The sequence below is a fragment of the Protopterus annectens genome, chromosome 7.part0 (genome assembly GCF_019279795.1).
Source record: "Protopterus annectens isolate FY-2018-M chromosome 7.part0, PAN1.0, whole genome shotgun sequence".
Taxonomy (NCBI): Eukaryota; Metazoa; Chordata; order Ceratodontiformes; family Protopteridae; genus Protopterus; species Protopterus annectens.
In genome coordinates, this window is record NC_056739.1 from 1,946,764,353 (window position 1) to 1,946,781,935 (window position 17,583).

General features: G+C 37.8%; 1 protein-coding gene across 1 annotated transcript in view; it reads left to right on the top strand.

Moving 5' to 3' along the window:
* Positions 1 to 17,583, top strand: part of LOC122806204 (A-kinase anchor protein 13-like) — a 1,047,516-nt gene that overhangs the window by 654,162 nt on the left and 375,771 nt on the right. The gene's annotated exons all lie outside the window — the stretch shown is intronic.

Below are 17,583 nucleotides of genomic sequence, written 5' to 3' on the forward strand. Positions count from 1 at the left end.
CCACCAAGTAATCTAATAAATCTCCATGGCTACCAGCAGTTAGTCCAAATTCCAACTAGATGTGATTTAAAAATCTAAAAGGGAATCCATCCTTGACTGAGTCCTAACTAACAACCCCACATTGTACCCCCACACAGGCAGTCTCCCAGATACCTTAAGTGACCCAACATAATATACCTTATGCGTAGTAGAACAAGCCTATGCAAAACCACTAACTATAAATTGACTAGAAACACAAAAAAATTCTTTCCTGAGGTCCTCAATACTCTACTCTGTAACTGTGACTGGACTAGAAACCCTCCCACTTGACCAGGTTGTAGCATATTTCAACAAAACATTTCTGAAACACCTAGACACTGCTACTTCATTGCGCAAAATCAGGGTTAGAACCTCTACAACCCCCTGGCTCAGTAAAGAAACCAAACAAATCCTCAAGTCCAGAGACACTGCCTAGCTTTATTATAAAAAAAAAACAAAGAAACACAAAGCCTAACTAAGTACCAAGAACTGCGCAACCATGCAAAAAAATGCATTAGGCTGGACAAAAAATCCTACTACATGACATCATAAACTAAATACCAACAAACCCCCCCCCCCCCAAAAGTTTGGAAAAAATGTAAACCAGCTACTAAAACTCACCCAAAAGGCTACCCCCAAACCAACCACCCCTGACACTAAAGTTTCCATCGAAACACAATTCAACTCCCACTTTGTGAACTGAATTCTTTCCTTAGTATCACTGGATAGTTCCAACCTCACTATCCCCCCCAACACAAATAATACTAATACAAGCTTTTCCCTCAAAACAGTTTTCACCACCTCATTCAAAAGCATGCTCTCCAAACTAAAAACCTCATCAACACTCCACTCTCATAAACAGATCAATTGTTGAAAGTAAACCAATATCACCTATCAAATTCTACCCTAAGGTCGGGTGGGATGATTCCAGGGTAATCCTATGGGCTAGGCTTATAAAAGCTCCAGGGCAAATAGCCTAGTACACACCAGTGAACCTATGAACAGCAGCCAACTTACTCCCCAGCTATTTTTTGAAACTCACAGCAGATGCTATTGCTATCCCAATCTCCACTCATAAACAGATCATTTGTTGAAAACTACATGCCCAAACTCTGGAAACTATCCTATGTTACACCTATACATAAAGGCTGGACCACCACTAAACTTAATAATTGCAGACCCATTGCTGTACTCTCACCCCTGGCCAAAATTCTAGAAAAATGCATCCATACCCAGGTGCTAAAATATCTCCTAGACAACAACATCCTGTCACCTACTCAACGTGGTTTCAGACCTGCCCATAGTACCACTACAGCCCTCCTCTGCTTCACAGACAGAATAAACCGTCTCAAAAATTAAGGCCTCCAGGTGTCAACTCTTTATTTGGATATGTCCAAAGCATTTGACTCAAGTCTCACACCAAATCCTGCTAAAGAAACTAAACCAATATCACCTATCAAATTCCACTTTTACCTGGTTCCAAAGCTACTTAACTGACAGGTATCAGGATGTGAAATGGGAAAAATCTCTCTCTCCTCAGTTGCCCATAACTATAGGAGTCCCACAGGGTTCTATCTTAGGACCACTACTGTTCACAGTCTTCACAAATGACCTCCATACCTCCACACAGCATGCATCTATCACTCAGTTTGCAGATGATACTACATTAATCCGTGCTGCACAAAGTACACCCACCCTCCTCCAAACAACTCATCTAGCATTCTCTTATGTTGAAAACTACCTTACCAAAGCCCAACTTATCCTCAATCTAAAGAAAACTCAGCTTATGATTATAACCAGTTCTAACAAAAACACTGATAACAGTCAATTCACTATCTACTCCACAAATGCTACTCCAATCGCTCCAGTGGCACAGGCTAAGCTATTCAGAATAACCGTAGACTCCCACCTAAAATTTTATAGTCATCTCAACTTAACTATTAAAAAAGTACATGCCAAACTGGGATCACTCTACCGTATTTAACTGTTTGTTTCTTACCAGCAACACAAGATCAGCCATTGCTCGCTCCCAGCTTCTATCCACCCTGCTCTATGAATCTCCCATTCTGACTAATCTCAACAAACTGAACTAAGTAATATGGAAGCCTGCTATAACAGGATTGCCTCCTTTGCTGCAAATTGCTCATATAGAACTCATCATTGTACTGCTTTGAGCCAGCTCCACTGGCTTAAACTGCCCACCCTCCTAACCTGCAATCAGCTGTGCCTCTGTCACTCTTTCTGTTACCTCCCCAATAAGTGTTCTGCCCTCAAAAACCTAGTACAACATCACACAGCCAAAAGGCCTCTTAGATCATCAAGCAAACTACTAGAAGTCACTAACAGCTAAAATAGCTTTGGAGACACACTATGTAGTAGTTCAGTGGCTAAAAAATAGAACTCTCCCCACTAGCATACAGAACACATCATTTAATGCCTCCTTTAAAAACCTCATTAGGCAACATCTCAAGCAAAGTTGGCAGTGCTATAACTGCTCCCCAGGCTAGTAAAAGTGGATAAGGTACACATGCTAAGCCTAGAGTACTTGATAATAGTTTTCACTCTTACTCACAAACACTGACTAATGTACAATGTATGGTACTGTACCTGTGTACTATATATGTATTCTACCTATGTTCCAAATTTCAGCTGTACACCACAAAATCTGTTAAATTACCTTTATTTTTAAATTAATGTTTTCTTGTTTCTTCTCTCCAATGTAACTGTTGATGTGCTGCATACCACTGTAAAACACATGTCAATTGTAATTTGTGTGTATACTGATCATGTCTAAATATCTAAATGTATCTGTAATTATTTTTCTGTGTGGAGCTTTTCTCCCCGGACCTCTGCTGAAAAAGGCCCTTTTCGGCTCAGTCAGACACCCCCAAATGTAAAATAAAATAAAAAAAATGTAGTACACAACCAGTACTTGCCAGAAATTCCTGCAGCTCCTTCGGTGTTGCTATAGGTCTTTTGCCAGCCTCTCTGACCAGTTTTTGTCCCTTCTTTTCATTAATTTTGGAGGAACGTCCAGTTCTTCGCAACGTCACTGTTGTCCCCTATTTTCTCCACTTTTTGATGACTGTCTTCACTGTGTTCCATGCAGGGATGTAGCCAGAGATTTACATATTGTACTCAAAGCTAATGCGTTTACCCCCATTACCCACCTTTCACTTTAAAAATGTACTCAGCCTTCAAAATGCTACCCCAGGTATATAGCATGTAGCACATTATTTTCAGCTGTTACCATTTATATAAATAAAAAGCTAGTTTTAGAGCTGTATTCCTTTTGCACAAGAATTACTTGTATACCTGTATATGGCAGATACTCATTTATACAGTTCTAAACAATGTGTGTTTTTGAGTGCTGTCATTTCCAAGGGATGCTCACAAAAAATGTATTCTGACTACATTGAGTATGCCTAGCTACACCCTTGGTTCCATGGTATATCCACTGCTGTGGAAATTTTTTGTACCCTTCTCCTGACTGATACCATTCAACAATGAGATCCCTTTGATGCTTTGTAAGCTGTCTGCGAACCATGGCTTTTGCTGTACAGGCAACTGAGTAAATGTCAGGAAAATCCTACCAGGACAGCTGAACTTTATTTGGGGTTAATTAAAGTATCTTTAATGGATGGCAGGTGTGTACCCAAGAAGACTGAATGTTGTAATTAAAACAAAAGGTGCTTCAAAAAAGTTTTAGTTTAAGGGTGTGCACACTTATGCAACCAGCTTATTGTACATTTTTTATTTTTTATATTTTTCCCCTAACAGATTTATTTTTCAGTTGAATTGTACAGCTTATAGGTCACATTAAAGGTGGGAACAGTTTTGAAATGATTTATTGTGGTCTCATTTTTTCATATCACAAAAACCTGGCATTTTAACAGGGGTGTGTACACTTTTTATATCCACTGTAAGTATATACAAAGGTCCATAACTTGAATAACAAAAATATGTAAAAAAAATTAAACAATCAGTATTTTTCAAGCAGATTACTAAGTGTAAGCCAGGATTTATATAAATTAGTTATTAATACATTTTTACAAACTATTTTCTCTATGTATTAATGAACTCAATAAATGAGGGTATAGCTTTCCTTTTCCAGTTTTTAGTAATTACTTTTCTAGCTATACCTGGAATAGACAAAGGAAGAGGCACTTGAGTCTTGGGTGTAATGACAGGAATTGAAACATTAAATAAGATCAGTGATTTAGAAATACTACACATGTTTGACCACAATGCTTGAGTAAAATTATTATTTTTTTCCAAAAATGAGATATTGTTTTACATTCAATTACCATGTGTACCCAGTCAGCTTCTGTGCCTAAGACACATCTCCAGCATTTAATATTAATATATACACGAATGCATCCAACTTTTAAAAATCAAACAAAAGTTAAAAGTTGGATGCATTTGTGTATATACATTTTCTGAGGAAGTTCATAAGTAGTAAAAAAGAAAGAAAGCGCTAAACTCTTGAGTCCAGAACCTAGCTTTGGTGTTGGCTGTTTTCTGGTTCTTAGTTTTGTTTTTTTCACCACTTCACTGTGCTTTTAATTCCAGAATATGACATCAGAAGATGTAGAATAATATCTAAGTATTCTATAGACCTTGGATAAATAAGATTTGTTATTTAAAACATTGTTATTAACACCAATTAAAAATTCTAAAATATTAGGAAGAGATTCCAACTCCAGGTTATGAATCATATTTACTTTAGTACAAATATATTCCCTACAAATCTGCAAAATGATCCCGTAACTGTATATCTAGTAAGATTCTTTGTAGAGTAAGGGTTTAATCCCATTTAAAAATTGATACCAACAAATTATATTATTATTTTTTTTATTTCTAACTTTTTCTTAAAATGTTATATTTCTAAACATTCATTGGTATAAGCGATAGGAAATGATGAAAAAATAGATTTTTAATAATGTGATTAGAATATGTAAACTTAAAAGAAGAAATATATAACTAAAATAATGAACGGAATACAAACATTATTTCTGTTCATACAATAATCTTTTAAAAACTAATAAAAACTATTAGGTATAATTTGTGTATGACGTGCAGTAATGTATTTATTATTATTAAGTAAAATACTTCATGAATTCCATTTTGACTCATTTGATGTAGTAATGCTATTACTTTAATAATGGCTGAAGTAGCATACAGTTCAATATCTGGAAAACCTATGCCCCCATCCTCCCATCTTTTTTTATTTCCAGTCACAGGAGATTCTTGGTTTATTTGGATACCAAAGGAATTTAAAAAGAGTACTATTTTTTTCTTTTAAAATATTTTGGATGGAATTAAAATTAATGCCTGAATCAAAAACAAATTGTTTTGGAAGAATTGCCATCTTAATTGAAGTAAACAATCTTCCATAGTGAAGAAAATTTTACTCCAATTAGTAGTTAGTTGTGTAATTTTGTCCGTAATATGATTAAAATTATCTAATACCAAATCTTTACAACTTGATGTTATTATGATACCATGGTAATTAATTCATTTATTCTCCCAAGCAAAACTTTTTTTTATATAAATTTCTATTTTTTATATTTTTATATTTCTAAGTTCTCTAACTTATCAAATAATAAAGTATTAGTTTTGTGATGATTAAATGTTAAACATGAAATTGCCTCAAAATATTTCATAGAACTACGTGTCAATAAAGTTTCTGTATTACCCACTGTAAGAAGAATGTCATCAGCAAAAAAGCTGAATTTCTGAAACAAATCATCAGCTAATGATATACCTACAATATTTTCATTTGATCTGATATAGTTATCAAAAGGTTCTATTACAAGAGCAAACAGTAGTGACATCGGACAACCCTGATTCATACTTTTGTGAACTTTAAAAGAACTTGAGAGTAAGTAACCTATTTTGACAAATGACTAAGAATTGCTGTAAAGCTTAGTAATTAAAGGTATGAACTCCATTGAGAAGTTATATTCCTTAAGAACTTTATACAAATAAGAACAATTGTCCTGGGGCTTTTCTGGTTGAGTATGTGCATCCATATGTCACCTTTATGCCCTATGCCTTGCACAGGGAGTGTACTTGCAATGTATGGCACCTATAAGTACTAAAAGCTTTGGTATAGTGGCATGGACATTGGGTAGTCCTTGGCAGGAGATCCCTTAGTTTATGGATACTGCGTAAGTGTAGTGAAGAAAATCTACTGTTATGGTAATATTTTACACAACTGTACTATAGTTTTCTTCAGAATATGCTTCTAAAACCCCGTTTTTTTATTTCTTGAATTAACCCCCCCCTTCATTATCATCCCTTTCCACTTTGAATTGTAGCTTTCTGATTGTGTTTTGTATAAGAGCCTTAACTGTGTTACTGCTACATATCCCTTTGAATCAGGTAATCTTAAACCTCCTTGTTTTGTTGGGAGGATCAGCTTATTCCACTTCACGGTTACCCACTTCTCCTCCCAAATAAAATTCTTCAACTCTTGATTAGTTACTATCCACAACTTATCCTCTGATTCCTAAAAATGTGCTTGATCTGTGTATAAAACTAAATTAACTTAGACATTTTACTGCCTGTGTCTTGCTATCCATATCCATAAGCAAAAGCTTCCATTTTCTCAGTTTTTGTATTATCTTTTTAGTGTCTTCTCACATATTCTTAGCTGCCATAACTGAAGCCCTTTTAAACCATACTCATAAATCCTTTATTTTATCATGTCTGTATAAATATTGATATTTTGGTACCAATTCATGTGTGGGTGCATAGTTTATAGCCATAGCCTTTGCTTTATCTTCATTAATTTTACATGCTAAATTAACCATTAACTACCTCAGAGTATTTCACAACACTGAGATGTCCTTTTTTGGTTCCATCAGGTACAAATTAATATTATCTACAAATAAAGCACACTTTTCTTGAACGTAAAACCAGTTATATCTTTGAATTTCTGGGTACCTTATTTTCTTTGCCAGTGGTTCTAAGCATAACTCAAGTAACAAAGGGAAAAGGAAACACCCCTGCCCAGTTCCCCTGTTCAAGCATAACTAATCAGAGAGGGACCCTTCCCCTTTGATTTTTGCCTCCAGTCCTTCATGTATCCTTCTAATTAATCGTATTATTGTATCAGGAAAAGCAAAGGCTTCATTGCTGTACTTTTAAAATCCCAACTTACTTAGTTGAATGCTTTCTCTGCATCAAGACCCACCAATAACAGCAGTATTTTCTAACATTATGCTTCTGTTAGTGTTGTCAAATGTTTGACTTCCATCCACAAAACCACATTGGTCCATATCTGTACATTTTTTCATCACCTTTGCCATTATGTGTGCCGTTATAGACATAAACACTTTATAATCATGGTTTAAAATTGAAATAGGCCTTTATGAAGCGGGGTCAGATAGGTTGTTACTGTCTTTAGGTATTACAGCCACCACAGCATTTTTTCCAGGATGTTGGTGCCTCCCCTCCTTTTAAAATACTGTTAAACAAAAAACTCCAGGTCTTAATCACTTTCTTCCCTCCTAGTTTCCAAACTTCCACCAGAGTACCATCTATTCCTGGAGACTTCCCTGCTGATTGGTTATACATCACCATTTTTATCTCTTCTCCTACTATCTTAACTTTCAGTTTTTGAGGTTCATCTACCTCTAACCTTGTTATATTTAAGTCTTCCATAAATATTTCCATTTGTGCTTTTTCTTGATTTCCACAATTGCTTTATACAGAGGATCATAGCATTTTTAAAATAACTCTAATATCACTTTAGTATCTCCGGTTATTTTTCTCTTATAGGCTGCTAAAGTTTGGCAACAACCATTCTTTCTGTTGCGTAAGTCATTCATTTTTACTGTGGAGTTATCAAAAAACAGTTGCTTAACCAGCAATCTTTCTAAACGCATGCATGTTATCCAGGTAGTCCCTTAATTTCTATTTAGTACTCTGAAGTTGCTTCTCTTCTTGTTCTGAGAGATTCCCTTTATTTTGTAATACTATAACCTTTGCCAGCCCCTCTAAGTAATTCTTGTTACTTCTTAACTAGTTCTCTTTTTCTTTTGTTTCTGCCCTATTTTTACAGTCCACTTTCATTTTATCCCACTCACTAGCTATACCTTCTGGAGTAGTTTCTGTTTTTCCTAACAACTCCTGAATAATTTTCACTACCTGTTCCTTATATTTCTCTCTATTTAACAAGTATATGGAGAAGCACCAGTGTGTCATCTTTACATCATTACCTTGCATTTTTTATCTTAGTAATTATTGCCGCATGATCTGAAATAGCTATTGGATGTGTATCTCACTTAAATGGACATGTTCCTGTGAAGTATAATTTTTGTGAGGTCTAGTCCAGTTATTCTACTTTGGGGAATAATATGCAAATTTCTTACGAGTTCTTACTACTAAATTCACATCCTTAATACCAAATATTTTCACAAATTTCTTCACAGATCTGTCTTGTTTTGTTATTTTCTTCCTTCAAGGCCCCCCAGATACATTGTCATTTTTGCAAATCAAATTCCATTACCCACGTATGAGTTTTATTCCCTGCTGATTATTTCTCCCAAATGTTTTTAAGCTCTAAAATAGCAGTTTCAGGTGGAATATAAATACATGCTAACTTCATCTTTGTCACTGTCCAGTAGCTCTTTACTACTACATATCTGCCAGTATTACCTTTTTTTCCTCTTTTATCACTATTGGTGCTCCTCTAGCATTTAACATATGCTCTCCTGTTTTCCTTTCTTCTTGATATTCTGCAGAATATCCATCCAGAAATCCTTTCTTTATCAAATCCACATGCACAGGTCTTTCTAAATGTGTCTTCTGTAGCATTGCTATTTGCACTCTGCATTTCTTAATATAATTAAGTATTCTTTCCTTTTTGTCTATACCTGCGAGACTATTCATTTTCCAAGATAATATGGAAAGCATTGTCATTATGGTAGGAAGTCATTATTCCCACCTACTGTATATGTCAGCTTTTTTAAATGTCTGATCTGATGTTGTCAATTTTCATTCTATCCTCAACCTGTGGATTCGGTTCCAGTCCTCGGAAATGACTCAGTCGCTACCATAGCTCATGGAAACCAAAAAACTCTTGAGCTTATTCCTTACCTACAGTGCACCTATCCCAGTTACCTGAGATCTTGTTTGCTGCTTTGTGAGTTACACGTGGTTCCCAGTGCTGTTGAGCAAGATGAATGTTAAATTTTTTGATATTTTCCTTTAAAATTTTAGAAAACCTCTTAAAATTTTCTTTATCCCTTTCTTATTCCTTCTCTAATGACTTTTTTAACAAAGTCCCTATCCCTTTCTGCTTTAAAACCTCTCTTTACAGTTTGCATGTGTTATGTACTCTTTGAACATTATTGCTAGTATTCTCTTTCTTTTACACGCTGGTGTAGCCTGAGAATTATCATTGTTGATAACTCCTTTTCATCTTTAAGGGAAAAAAAAGGGTTTTATATTACTATTCTTTATCTCCTTTTCCATTACATCTGCCAGTTGGAGTGTGTGTGTTTGTGTGTGTGAGAATGGCAGAGAAAGAGAAAGACCCAGTTGGGTTTAAATGCTGTGCGAACTGTGGTCATAAAATTCCTTACTCTGACTTGCACTCTCTTTGCATGTACTGTTTGGGACCCCTGTATCTTCAGGAGGACTGTTCTATCTGCCATTCCTTTAGTCACAGAGTTCTTGTTGAGAGAAAAAAATTGATATTGAAAGGCTTCCAACTTTTTTGGTGAAGCTATATCTGGAACTTCTGAAAAATTAAAGGGAAATCTGACCTTCCTAGCCTTTCCTCTTCTTCCTCCTCCAGGCTTTCAGAGAAGGCCAAGAAGAGAAGTGCTTTGGTTCTATAGTCTCCTTTGGTTCTGATGGCAAAAATATCTTAATCTTCGGTTCCATCCTTTCCATTGTAACCAACTTCAAAAAAGTCAAAAACCTTGGTTCCGACTGTTCTGTCTGACCCAAGAACAGAATCTAGTCCTTTGTCAGAACTGACCCTTCTGGCTCTGAAGACACAAGAAAAAAGCCATGTTTTGGTGCAAAGATCCTTGGATCCGACACCGCAATTACAGGTTTCAACAAAAATTCTTCTTCCAAAAATTGCTTATTCACCCTCCATTGATCCCTTTCCAGAGTGACTTCCATCACCGTTCTTGGAGAGGCCTAAATCGCTGTCTGTGATGTCAGCCCATTCCTCTACAAGTCTAACCGAAGACGATGTGGAGAGACTGGCGAGAAAAATTCTTTGGGTGCAAGGTGTGAAGATGGGTGAAGGCTGCCAGCCTAGCTGGATAGAACTTTGTAGATAATTCTGTCATTTGTAAATATTAATATAAGCCACAAGCTTGTTCTCTTAAATTGAAGAAAATGCTGTTAGATGTGGAACTGCAAAAATGTAACAACAGTGCACTCTGCTGTAACAAAGCTGATAAGTCAAGCATTGTGAAATGCTTTGATCTAAACCTCATAGCCAAGAAGTCTAGAGGGAGGCATTCTGCCTATTATTTTGAGGCCAGAGTTAATGGCTAGAATTTACATGTATAATTTCTTATATTGCTCTGGCTTCCAGACCAGCTGCAACATCAAAAAGACTATTAATCTCTGAGTTGTGTTAGCCTGGGAACCAGAAAGAAATGATGTAATCTGAAATGAATCAGTGGTACTCTGTTATCAATTTAAGGAGAGAAAGAATGAGGGCATTTGAGCATTTGTCTTGAGAACATCCAACTCACTACTCTGCCTGTGTCTGTATGCAAGTAGGATCTTAGACTTTAGTGTTTCTCTTAGAAATAACTAGGAACTAGGAAGATTAGATTAGTTTTTTTTCTGTATTGATGTCAGAACTTTTGTACTGCATTATTTTAAGTATTTCCCTGTGATCTCTGAACTCTTGACTGGAACTGTGAAGTGAGAATTATTGTCTTGTGTTTTTATTATTTATTATTAAACATTTTTAAACCTTTCAACTGTGGCTGTTTTGTGTAGAGATAATTTAAGCTCTAGAGTACATTGCATGTATATAGTGATACTGTCCAAGTCACTTCAAATAAGCCTTGACTGTTCAGTTACACTTACCATTTGGATAATAATATTGCACAGTATAGTTGGACACCCTTTCATAAGGGCCTTTTGGTAGCTGATAAATATTACTGGGTGGTGGCAGGTGGTACTACCGTATAGTCTGGGAAAAAGGGGCACAGCTGGAGAGCATGTGCCAGCCTTCCCCAGGAGTGTCTGTGTGGTTGTATATAACTCTTATCCCAAAGTGTGTGGGTGTCAGTTCCTTGGGCAGGGACATGAAGCACTGGTTGGACAGAGAGGGTGCTGGAGGTTTTAGCTTGCCCACTAGGCTGAGATCTGGACCCTATATTTGTGCCAGTGGGGCACTCAAAAACAGCCTCCTGCGCGGGGAGTGTTGCACGGCACCCAAAAGCAAAAGTACTCAAACAACAAAATGAAGCCAGCAACCATAATACAGATCCAATAAAATCCTTTATTGATAGATTCCTTGTAGTAACATCAGAACAAATCAGACCGGTTTCGGCTGGCAAAAAGCACAGCCTTCTTCAGTGAAAAACACAAGTAAACTGATGTTACAATTTAAATAGTAGTATGAACTAATCTAATTGGTTCATTTCAAAATTGCTCATTTAGTCCAGGTGAAAAAAGTGCACCTAGTTTTGTAATCCATTTCTTTTCTTTAGCGTCTAACATAGAGTGCCATCCTGTTTTATTAAATGTAATACCCTTGACCAAATCAATCACAATAAAAGAAAATCTGGCAGTTTGATGTTTCAGAGTATGTTTGTACAAAGCATTATTCATTTTTTTGTTTTTGATATTACTCACATGTTCAGAAATACGTAATCTCAATGGACGAGATGTCTGGCCAACATAGAAAGACCTACAAGTACATGTGGCCAGATAAACAAGCCATTCACTGCTGCAATTTGCAAAGAATGGAATATCATAAACCCTTGAACAATTCCTACTAGTAAATTCTTTAGATTTGGTAATTTTGTCACAGTTACTACAATGACCACAGGGGAAACACCCAACGAGAGGTTCCCCAGTCATAGTCGTTTGTAAAAACTGTACATTCCTTTCATTATGTATGTGTTTATAATGATTAAAGCATGATGCCAGATTTTTTCCTTTACGGAATGAAAATAAACACCTGTCCGGTAATATGTCTGATAATTCTGGTAAATTTAGTAAAATATTCCAGTTCCTCTGGACACTGTTGATGAGTACATCTGAGTTCCTAGCATATGTTGTTACGAACCTGATCGGCTGTGTGGTCCCCTGATCCCTAGGCTTGTAGGTTAACAAATCCTGCCTAGATAAGGTGTTTGCCCAATTGCTGGCCCGCAGAACATATCCCATAGAATATCCCCTAGCTCGAAATCTGTTAGTGAGATTCGCATCTGTGTTCTTGAAAAGTATCCTCTTTGGAACAGATGCGCCTCATACGTATGAACTGCGATTTGGGTATATTTTTAACAATATGTGGAGGATGAAAGCTGGATGCGTGAAGGACCGTGTTGTATTCGGGATGTTTCCAGAAGACCTGTGTACTTAGGGTATCATCTGGTTGTCTTATTATTAACACATCAAGAAACGTTATTATGTCAAGATGGTAATTAACAGTGAACTGTAAACCCCATTTATTGTCATTCAAATATGAGACAAATTCAGTCAAATATTCAACATCGGCCATCCACACCATCCAACAGTCATCCAAATAACGTCTCCAGATATCAATTTCTGAAAGATAAATATTACGGCTGCTATTGTAAATGATATGTTCCTCAATATATGCCATAAAAAGGTCAACATAAATGGGGGCAAAAGATGTCCCCAATGCTGTGCCTTTGATCTGCCAAAAGCAGATGTCTTGATAGAAAAAGACGTTATTCGTAAGGACATGCTCTGCAAGGCCCACAAGAAAAGAATTTAAATCATATAAATGGGCCTTATTGAGCCAATGAGTCAAGGCTTCCAAACCCACCTCATGCGGAATGTTGGTATACAGAGAACTTACATCAAGTGTACACATCAGCCAACCAGGTTCCAACTGTGTATCTGATATAATGTTTAAAAATTCAGTTGTATCTTGTAAGCGAGACCGAACATAGGTCAATAAAGGCTTAAGATGTCTAGTCATAAACAAGGATAGCGGTTCAGTAAGATAACCCCGACCTGAGACTGTTGGTCTACCCGGGGGGTGCACAGGATCCTTCTGTATTTTTGGAAGAAAATAGATGTATTGGTTAATAGGATCCTGGATAGTTACTTGTTGAAACACAGAAGTAGTTATGATGCCAGTATCTCTAGCATTAATAAGAAACTCATCAGTCTGTTTCTTAAATCTGTATGTTGGATTTAGACACATTTCAGCATAGTAACGTCTATCATATAATTGTCTCCTAGCCTCTTTGTCGTAATCCGACCAATTCATGACCACAACTGCGCCACCTTGTTTCTATAATTTCCATAATATTTATCTTTCAGAAATTGATATCTGGAGGCGTTATTTGGATGACTGTTGGATGGTGTGGAGGGCCGATGTTGAATATTTGACTGAATTTGTCTCATATTTGAATGCCAATAAATGGGGTTTACAGTTCACTGTTAATTACCATCTTGACACAATAACTTTTCTAGATGTGTTAATAATAAGACAACCAGATGCTACCCTAAGTACACAGGTCTTCAGGAAACATCCTGAATTCAACACGGTCCTTCACGCATCCAGCTTTCATCCTCCACATATTGTTAAAATATACCTAAATCGCAGTTCATACGTATGAGGTGCATCTGTTCCAAAGAGGATACTTTTCAAGAACACAGATGCGATCTCACTAACAGATTTCGAGCTAGGGGATATTCTATGGGACATGTTCTGCAGGCCAGCAATTGGGCAAACACCTTATCTAGGCAGGATTTGTTAACCTACAAGCCTAGGGATCAGGGGACCACACAGCTGATCAGATTTGTAACAACATATGCTAGGAACTCAGATGTACTCATCAACAGTGTCCAGAGGAACTGGAATATTTTACTAAATTTACCAGAATTATCAGGCATATTACTGGACTGGTGTTTATTTTCATTCCGTAAAGGAAAAAATCTGGCATCATGCTTTAATCATTATAAACACATACATAATGAAAGGAATGTACAGTTTTTACAAACAACTATGACTGGGGAACCTCTAGTTGGGTGTTTCCCCTGTGGTCATTGTAGTAACTGTGACAAAATTACCAAATCTAAAGAATTTACTAGTAGGAATTGTTCAAGGGTTTATGACATTCCGTTCTTTGCAAATTGCAGCAGTGAATGGCTTGTTTATCTGGCCACATGTACTTGTGGGTCTTTCTATGTTGGCCAGACATCTCGTCCATTGAGATTACGTATTTCTGAACATGTGAGTAATATCAAAAACAAAAAAAATGAATAATGCTTTGTACATACTCTGAAACATCAAACTGCCGGATTTTCTTTTATTGTGATTGATTTGGTCAAGGGTATTAAATTTAATAAAACAGGATGGCACTCTATGTTAGACACTAAAGAAAAGAAATGGATTACAAAACTAGGTGCACTTTTTTCACCTGGACTAAATGAGCAATTTTGAAATGAACCAATTAGATTAGTTCATACTACTATTTAAATTGTAACATCAGTTTACTTGTGTTTTTCACTGAAGAAGGCTGTTTTTTGCCAGCCGAAACCGGTCTGATTTGTTCTGATGTTACTACAAGGAATCTATCAATAAAGGATTTTATCGGATCTGTATTATGGTTGCTGGCTTCGTTTTGTTATTTGAGTCTTATTGGGGACCTAGGGAGATAGGGAGAAACTAGCCCCAGACTGACTGTGATCTCTGTGTGTTGTTAAGGGAAATTGTACTTTACTGTGTGTGTATTTATTATCCTTTTCCCTATATGGATGCCCCTCACTGGTGTTAGTGGTGAGGATTGAGGCTCCTTGATTGCTGGACCAGTGCACTGGCATCACACAAGGTATGACAGGATCCACATCAGTTCCTACCCTGATGGTTTAAGGAATCCATTCTTCATCTACTCCTCCTTTATTTTCTCCTCTAATTTCACTTGAAGGCTTTGATACTATGGTTCCCAGCTACCCAGTGCCATCTGCATTGGAACCGAAGATATCTTTATCTTCGAAACTGATTATTGCTCTGAGATCTTTGGGTTCACTCAAAACCAGAGACATCTCGGGGCCAGATCTGTTCTGTTGGTTCCAAGGGGTTAAAGTCAACTCCTATGTTTTCATAGCCTTCTCTGCACCTCAGAGCTTTGGCACAGATCAGCTTGACTGTCTTCTGCTTTGAGAAAGATCTTTTCAGAGCAGAGGGTGCCTTTTATTCCCGGACCCACCATTTCGGACTCAGGACCCTTCCTTTTCTGGGTGGGTCAGCTTTCGAGGCTATGGAGAGACTAAAGCAGTCAGTCAGTTGGCCCCTTCCTACTCGGAACACACATTCCTGTCACTCCTACATTCAGAGTCTCAACCATTGTCTTCACAAGGACATCAAGTAGCACAATGACACAGATTCTGATGAGGGTGAAGGATCCCCAAGATCACCTCCTGATGATGTCTCCTTTGAAGACATCCTAGAAATCTTAAAACAGAGAGGTGATTGGAATTCTAGCAATCCTTTATCTGAGTAGTCAGTGGTACCCGCCCATCTACCTCTGGGTAACTCCACCTGCCGATGAGCTCATTAGGTTGATCTCTCAGCAGGCATGGAAGGACCCCGACACCATTGAACCCATTCCCTGGAGACCTGACAAAATTATTACTGTTCGGGAGGTTAAACAATTCTGGTTAAAAGGTTTTCCTGTTGATCCCATGGTCATAGCAGCAGCAACATAAAAGGAACTAGCTGAGGAAAGGTCCTCTATCTAACCACCCAATAAGAAGTCTCGGGTGATGGATACGTTTGGGAAATGGGTTTATGCTTCAACGACCTTTGCGTTGTCCTTGAATTTCTTGGAACACTTCACCAGACTGCAGAGAGATCTGATTAAAGAGCCTTCAGGTACTCTTTCAGGATCTGTCTCTGAAGATGTTCAGGGATCTGCTGCATCTCAGTTGGCCACACTACAGTCCATATCCAACTCATCCATGAGGCTCATTTCTCATGCAGCCGAAGAGGCAACAGCAGCAGTGGGTTCATGCATTGCCATCAGGACATGCATCTGGATGTGCTTATGTGATTTTGCGGAGCCCTTCAAGTCTTCGTTCGTCAATAATCCCTTTGACAGCACATCCTTGTTTAGCCCTAAATTTAAAAAACCTTGTCCAGGAGTGAGAAATATGGAAAGATCCTGTTTGCCATCGGCGTAGATTTTTCCACTCCTCAACAATCCTTTTCAAGGAATCAGTGAAGTACTGGCAAGATGTGGTTCAAAAAGTCTCAAGGGTCCTTTCAAGACACAAGTGGAGGTGGATCCCCCAGGGGCAGAGGGGGGAACTTCAGTGGCAGATGCCACCCTTGTGGCAGAGATGGCCTGCAAAACTAAGGGTACAGAGATTCTTTCTTTGGTAAACACTTTCAGCTCTCCTGAAAGGAGGCCTGATTGTCTTCCTCTAGAGACAGTCGAGGGTCAATTATCCCTGCATGAGAGAGCCTGGCTAGAAATAACATTAGATGCCTGGGTGCAGAGGATCATTTCCAGAGGTTGTATTGTACCCTTTTCCCTTCCACCCCCCTCCATTTGAAAAAGAATCCTCAATGTCCCACCCGATTATAGGGAGCAAGCAGCATGACAATTTCAAGAACTGTTAGAAAAAAGAGTCATCCAAGAAGTCCTGCCATACCAGAGAAAATCCAGAACTTACTCAAGAGTCTTTTTAGTGCTAAAAAAGATGGGTCTGGAGACCAATTTTGGATCTCCATGTTTTGAACAAGTCAATTCCAACAAAGTTCTGGATGGTATACAGTTCAGTCCATTCTTCCATTTTTGGAACATGATAACTAGATGTGCTCAATGCACCTTCAGGATGTGTATTATCATAAAAAGATGAGCAGATGATCCAGAAGGTTTCTTTGTTTCTGGCTGGGAGACAGTCACTATCAATTCAGAGTTCTGCCCTTTGGTCTGACCACAGCCCCTGGGTGTTCACCAAGGGCATGGCAGTAGTAGCAGCTCACTTGAAACTGCTGGGATTCCGGGTGTTTCCATACTTAGCTGGGTTATTACTGCTGCAACCAGGCATCAATTGTTAGAGGCAAGAGAGCAGGTTTTCCAGACATGTTCCTATCTAGGGATAACCATAAACTACAAAAAAAATCTCACCTTGAACCAACTCAGAACTTAGAGGTCATAGGAGCCTTCCTGAACACAAAGACAACAATAGCCTCTCTTCCCCCATTGAGACTACAGAAAATCAAGTCACAGGTCATGAAGATAGTAAACAGCAAGAAAGTATTTGCACACTTAATTCTACAGGATCTGGGGTACACAGTGGCAGGTATAACTCTAATCCCCTTAGCCAGCTTTCACATGAGAATTTTACAGTGGCTGCTTG